General features: G+C 33.7%; 1 long non-coding RNA gene across 1 annotated transcript; it reads right to left on the bottom strand.

Moving 5' to 3' along the window:
* Nucleotides 1-958: 958 nt before the first annotated feature.
* LOC143201376 (uncharacterized) lies at nt 959-1327 on the bottom strand. Its single transcript, XR_013006940.1, has 2 exons — nt 1159-1327; nt 959-1098 (listed from the first exon to the last, which is right to left on the bottom strand). It is a non-coding gene; the product is annotated as an uncharacterized LOC143201376 (long non-coding RNA).
* Nucleotides 1328-7759: the final 6432 nt, after the last annotated feature.

The raw sequence follows: 7759 nt of genomic DNA, 5'->3' as shown, positions 1-7759 counted from the left end.
ACGCCCAAATCAAGCAACCAGGAATAGCTCTCAGATTGGCCACACGAAATGTATAAAATACTATAGGCTCTGGTTTCATTGTACCTGAACTTGGCAGTGTTTTTTAAGATTTTCTCTTACCTTTCATTATTCCCTATTGTTTGTTTTATTCATATATCCTCTGTCTTAATATGCAAACGTATACTTCATTTATTACTCGATATTTATATTTATAACATAAATGTGAAGAAAGATCATATATGTATATATTTAATGCTCTGAAATTGTTATTACCGTTCAGAAAGATATCTTTTTTCTTGATACTCTTGTTATAATGTTCAGCGGTGTAATAATTTAAATTTATTAATACTTTATTGAATACCAAAACTTAATGGAAAATTTAATTTAATTAAAGGCAATTTGAAAGGTTAGTGACCATTAATGTTTGAGGTACTTTGCATATATTTTGATATGTTTTAATATACGAATATATATTACTTTAAATAATATAATATATCAAATATATTTCTGATGTTAAAAATATTTTAAATCCAGTTCTAGTAAAGTCTTATATAATTTTTTAGTGGCTTTCCTACGGACGGTCCTCCCACTGTTGCGATGGTCGCGGGTTCGAATCTTAGTGGGGCATGGTCATAAATTCATGCTTGGGATTGTTTAACATTTCTAATTGTCCTTAGGCAATAGCGCAAAATCCGACAAGGAAAATGATCTCAGACACGCCATTAACCAGGCTGGGTAAGACCGGATATCTTCTGATATAATTTATTAGTTAGTAACTCGGTAATCGGTGGGCTTAACGCCGAGGACCATGGTTGGGAGCCCACGTTAAACTGTAGGTATAGTCCAGATAAACCCTTGTTGGTAAAAAAGAACCAATAAGACACATACACACAAACAACTAAAATAAAATATTTAAAAAAAAGTATAAATAGGAGTAGGAGACAACTATAGACAAATATTGATCAACAGCAAGTGGTCGGGTTTATGTTGTATTATACATTTTTATTATATTTACAATTAAATCTTCGCCACACCATCTATGAGTTCTATGCGCACTTTTTGTAAGTTTTCATTAATTGCCTTGGCTGTTGTTTACCCCTAAAAGTCGGAAAAATAATGAGGTAATATTTTTTGGCGCTTTTGTTAAAACATATTTACCTTCCTACATTTGGTTGTTGGAAAGTTTTGCCATGTTTCCATCTTACGTTTTCCTTTCGAATCACTGTAGTTGGAATCTCTGTAGCATTACCTCCATGTTTTTGACCTTCTTGATTTGAGGTTCTTGATCGATTGATCTAGAAACTTTATATATATTGTCGATTCCTTTACCAATTACCTTCTCCTTATTTGATTCTTCGGCTACTACCTGTTTAGGTTTTTCTTGAAATAGTCTTTTAGTTTCCTCTTTTTCTCCTGATTTGATCATTTTATTCTTACCTAGAGTATTTGCCCATTTTCCCCTCGAGCATATATACTAAATGCACATGCTTACATAGCATATTCTTTATAGTCTACTCTGGACAGCTGCAGGCGTACCTATGGACACAAGTCTTACATAATTCACAATATAGTGTTTTGTAACGATTCTCACAAATTAGAATGACATTTACATTGTGTGTTTTATTCTAATATTTTATTTCAAATTTGGCCTGAACGCTATAACATACACATATTTTCGTATTGTCGACTGCTAATATTCCCTGTTAAATAATAAATCTATTAAATAACCTCAACATACATCTGTAAACATAAAATTAACCTAATAATACTTCGTAAACAACAAAGTTTATGAAGGTTGCTCTGGCTTCGAGCACGATTTTTTTCACAATGTTATCGTATATGATTTACATATCTTCATCTCCTGTAACCATTCCTTTTTAAATTGACTCGATTTCATTTCTGTCAGTATCACAGTCTGTCACTGTTAATTTATCCCAATCATCGAGCTTATTTTCATATATATTTATTAATTTTTAGATGATTATTAACAGTAAGATGGCTTTTATTTCAGATATAGCCGTCTCCAGCGTCCTTAATTTTTAATGATATTCCAGCTACGCTAACCGAGCGGAAAATAAATGACGTAAAAATGAGTTTTATTAGTCCCCCGTCATAAATCACATCCAGCTACGACTTTATCAATTAGTAACCACAATGGCTAACACAACGCCCGCCTAATTGACAATCTGGCAGCATTGTACTACCAGATGATAGCAGTTCGCCATTTAGATAATATTATTAAGCGCAATAACTGTAATATATATCTGGGTCCATAGGTGGCGGCACTGCAAGGCGATACCGGCTCTAGCGCAATATCGCGACTTATTATCGCGGTCGTCCCAGCTCGCAGACCAAATCTGCGCGGAGATCTACCGTTGAGGGAATGAAATTAGCCAGGAGATGATGTATGGCGAGCGGGCGGACCCGATTGTATTGTTGTGAACGGAATTCGCCGGATATTTGGGAAAATATCCGATCTGTTTGTTTCTGTTTCCTGTTCAGATAAAATGGTCTTGGCAATTTTTAGGTAATCTTTATATATCCGGTAAACTATATGACATACTACTAAAAACAATAGCGTTTACGTATAATTTAATGCTTAACTAGGAGCTGTAATGATAAAAATATGTGTGCATCTTTAAATAGTTTTTGATAATTTTTCATCTTTCATCTTCATAACTGAAAAAAGTATATAAAAACAGGTCAATTGAAAAGTCCCCGGCCTACCATCGTAAAACATATTTTTTTTGCAAAATTAGTTTTTTTTATTCAACATAATTCCCTTCAAGAGTGATACACTGATTATAGCGATCCTCCAACTTTTCGATATCATTTTTGTGGTACGAGTTGCCATTTGCTTCAAAATAGACCTCAGTTTCGGCGATCACCTCTTCATTTGAAAAACATTTCTTCCCAGCGAGCATTCTATAGATATCTGAGAGCAGGAAATAGTCGCTGGGGGGCAGATCTGGAGAATACGGTGGATGAGGAAGTTATTCGAAACCCAATTCATGGATTTTTGCCATCGTTTTCACTGACTTGTGACATGGTGCATTGTCTTGGTGAAGCAGCATTTTCTCTTTCTTCAAATGCGGCCATTTTTCGGTGATTTCTTCCTTCAAAAGGTGAAATAACGCTATGTAATAGTCGCTGTTGATGATCCGTCCTTTTTCAAGGTAGCCAATGAAAATTATTCCATGCGCATCCCAAAATACAAACGCCACTCGGGTGACTGTCAATTGGATTTGTGTGGAAATGATGGAGCCATTTTTCATCCATTGTCACATATCGGTAAAAACACGAGATTATTATGCTTGATCATCTTCAAACACTGCTCCGAATCATCAACTCGTCGTTGTTTTTAGTCAAGAGTGAGTTCGCGCGGCACCCACTTTGCACAGGGCTTTCTCATACCCAATGAATGATGATACGTTCAGTTACACGTTCACTTGATATCTTTAGAGTGTCTGATATTTAATTCAGTTTCAATTTACGGCCATTCAAAATCATTTTGTAAAAGTTAAAAATTTTAAATGTTGCTTCACTCAAAATTCTATAATTCACAAACTAATGATCTGACAGCTGTCAAATTTATACACGCATCTTTTGATGGTAAAAAGCACATGGATACAATTCTAGTAGCGCAATCTATGTGTCAAGCCGGAGACTTTCCAATTGACCTGTTATATTAGTGAAAATTATATTAAATTATATTAAATTATATAGAATTTATTTGTTAACAAAACGAGATAATTTAATTCTGTTTGTATCTAAAACTTTTACAATATTATTATAAAAATATCTATGCATCCTGAAGTAGTTTCGGAAAACTTTTCTTTTAATAATATTATTATCCACGAAAATGTCTATGATATATTAGTGAAAATGAACAAGAATATGTAATTATGTTTTGTCTATATCTAAATGTTTTAGAAAATAATAATACAAAATATCTGTTCAGCTAAAAATGGCTATGGCCAGTTATTCATTTCACCATCTTTATATGACACAGGCTGTGTTATATTAGTGAACATGATAGTATTTAGGTAGAATTTAATGCTTAATAAGAATGTAATTATGTTCTGTATATATCTAAAAGTTTTAGGAAATAATTATACTGTATGTTACAGTTCAGTTATAAATAATTTCGGCTATTTTTCATCTATTGATTTTTAAAATTCTGGATATGTTTACGATATATTACTGATAACATCAGGGTTCGTGTACAATTTAATGTTCTATATGATATTTTTACTAAATTATGTGTATATTTTACCGTTCTATATAATAGGAATAAATATATTTTCTCGTCCATCAATTGTTCTGGAAAATAAATTTTTATTCTTTATTTATATATATGAAACTGAACAAGGTAGGGTCCCTAAATTTACCAGTACTTATGTAAAATTAATAGCTTAATAAGTTACCATGGTTATTTTTGCAGTATGCTTGCTAGCTCTAAAGAATTGCAAATGATTTTTATTTTTCGCTAGTTTCTTATTAAACACAATTTTGTTTATATTCTCAAAACTATTTGCATTACATCAAAAATATTACTATTTTCGGTTTTGTCATCACAATATTCATAAAATGTTAATGTTTTAGCTCGTTTGAAAGCCAAAGATTGACTTGAAATTTTTAACGATTTTCCCATATATATACTCAGGAAAAATTGCAATTTTTGACCAACTTGAAACTTTTCCTGATAATCACCGGTTTTTAGAAAGATTTATATTTGATAGAGTACTATAAAAAATTTTTGTAAATTTGAAAGGTCTAGAAAGTAATGTTGATTAAATGTATCTTTTATTTTTCCCTAAAACTCTGAAACAGTACAATTACATTGTGTCTATATATAAAATGTGCAAGGATTAAAATATCTGTTCATCTATAAATGATTTTGGACAAGTTTTCTTCCATTCCTTCCTATAATTCTGGAAAAAGTTATGATTTATTAAAGAAACAAGCGGTATTTAGGTAGAGTTTAATGCTAAACATGATAGTTTACTAGTTCATATTAGTCACGATGATTTGTAGGTATGTGATAAAGTTGGTTAAAGGGCAGTTGGCTCAGAAAATAGACCAATAGGATTGTCCTGAAAATTAAAATGAAAATAGAGGACGAGGAACTTATATATATATATATATATATATATATATATATATATATATATATATATCCTTTAAACTAAATTCTTGACAAACACGACTGCGCCCTATCAACGCCAACTATTTTTAGACATGTTACTACCTTTTTACACCTCGCCAAGCGTAACACAGCGCGTCCTCTATTGGCGAATTTCAATATAGCTTGCCTAAATATATTGCCTGGCTGTTTGGGAAGGAACGAGGACCGGCGAAAAATCGGTTCCTTTTCCATTGACGTGTGCACGAAGTAATTGATGTTTACCAATTGAACTGATCTCAGGTAGAAAGTCTATTTTCAATGACGAGCCGATGCGAGCAAGTCCGACACGGGGCGGAGGGGGCACGGTTTTGTGCAGGATCAAATGGGATGCGGACCGTAGAGATATTTGGATTAGAAAATTGGAAACGTAAATTTGTTTATGTGTAGGTCGAGTTCTTTTCGGCTGTTCATTCGATGGCACGGATGTGGGTAAGATTCTTTATTATTATTTATGCAGGCGTATCTAAATTTGTTTTTATGTCTGCCCAGTGTATAGAGGATTCTTATTGGCAAACATATAAAAAGACATAATGTATTAGTTTTTCAAGTTAGCATATGTTATTCGGAGATATGTTCAGGAGTATTGGAATAACGGATTGTCTTTAAAAAAAGTAAGCAGTCTGCCTTCAAAAGAATATTTTAAGTATATGATTTGGTTTGGTATGTACTTCAGTTTCTATCATGTCATACGCTTCCCAGAGATGGTCTTGTATACGCAAAAGACACGAGAAAACAAACATATTATTACTGTTCTGTTACACTTCGTGCATTCATACATAAGCAAGGCAAGTACGGGATTAATAAATCAGTATATATTTGCCAAATTAAAATAAATTTAAACTATCTAAGCTGTATTAAGAATACGCTTACACACTAAACAAGTTCGAGTGCTTTGGTTCACTTCAATCTTCTGATATCTTGCGTGTTGTCCTGTAGCTGTTGTGTTCCACATTGCTGTGATTTGGCAACCTTATTTAATATTTTAAGGTGAAATCTTGAATCGCTTCGTATATTCATTTGACTTGTAAAATTTGAATTGTAAAATCTTGTTCTGGATACACTGGATTATTAATTGCAACCCATTGGTCCAAATAAGCGTTATGATTGAATGATTAACGAATCTTTTTGATTTTAGGTCAAGTTCAGAGTATCCTCTGACTAACCGGTACAGTTTCTTGACTTTCAGTCTAATCTGCTCTGCTTTTTGTTTAGCATTATGTTTCTAATTGAACATACAACCGAAATATATTCCGAGTGATGTAATCATCCATTAAGTGATCTAATTAGGTCTTTGTTATTTTGCCGCACCACAAAATTAACATGGACAGATTTGGAGATTGCGATAAATTGCGATAAATTTTAGTTTTTCTGTAAATTTTGATTGATAAAAATTGAAAACAACATCGTCGACAAAATATACACACTGTTAGGTGTAACAGAAAGTGAAAGCATAAATATTTCTACTATTTCCCTACTGAGGACGCTCCATTCCATACGATCCTAATATTAATAAATCTATAAACAAATACGTTTGTCGCCACGCAAAGCGAACAAGTCCCCCGGCTCGCCTCGGGCGTCAGAATACTTCAGCAACTCGCTACTCGAAAAGGTCAGACGATAAAGAACTCTCCTCTCAACCGGGATAATGTCGTCCCTCGGAGGGACGACGATTCCCGGCCATCCCTTCCACGCCGTACCGTCTGCCCCTTTCACGGTACATAGAAAAAATTTCAAGCCGCCAGAGTTCGAGATACGTCCTCCGTCTCGACGCAACATTAATCTCTATAAACAAAGCTATATTTTCTAATGATCCCTCTTGGCCAACGTCTCGCCTAATGCATGTTGTACGTTCTTTTCTCTGGCTCTTTAAGTACTCGAGGACGTAACCGGAAGGTGATAAATGTCCCCGGATGGATATATATGCGTTTTATTTTTCCGCTGCCGTTGCCTCTTCCGTCTGCGTCCGCCAAATTGGTAAATATTAGTCGGTAAAATGAAACGGATTGTCCTAATCACTTGTGGGGGGACTCTTAAATAGAATGAGAGTTGGTTGCCGGTGTCCGAGAGTGTCCGGAATTTAGGGGGCTATTTTTCAATTATCTCATACTTTGCTCTTATTCTTCGTCTTGTTGAAATACTATATGGGCCCTCTTTTCTCGTCTGTTCTCAAAACCTATGGAACGTTTAGTGTCCTTGTTGTGATAACGAGGGTTCACTTAATGAATTAGCACGGGTTTCTGTATGCTATTGGTTTGCTTTTTTATTATTATTTCTCTCCTTTTACAGCATGTACTAATCAAATTATGTACTACTGCGAGTAAATAGAGTAAGATCTAAAAATAATGTATTTGTTCTTTACATATTCATTTTACTGAGCCAAATTATCAACAAGGATTATTATTTAAGTACATTGATTTAAATGCGTAACTATCCGTTTCAAGATCTTATATTTTCAGACAAGTAACTTAAAATTTCTTAATGGCTTCTCATCAAAAATTCCATTCAAGCCTCTCTCTCGAACTGCCAAATTCATCTCATTCAGTTCTTTAGTCTTTCTAGGTTCTAGTAAAA

This window comes from Rhynchophorus ferrugineus, unplaced genomic scaffold, assembly GCF_030347505.1.
Source record: "Rhynchophorus ferrugineus isolate W39M unplaced genomic scaffold, kcgeb_rfMv2 rfM8, whole genome shotgun sequence".
NCBI classification, from domain to species: Eukaryota; Metazoa; Arthropoda; class Insecta; order Coleoptera; family Curculionidae; genus Rhynchophorus; species Rhynchophorus ferrugineus.
This window is presented reverse-complemented; position numbering and strand designations above follow the sequence as displayed.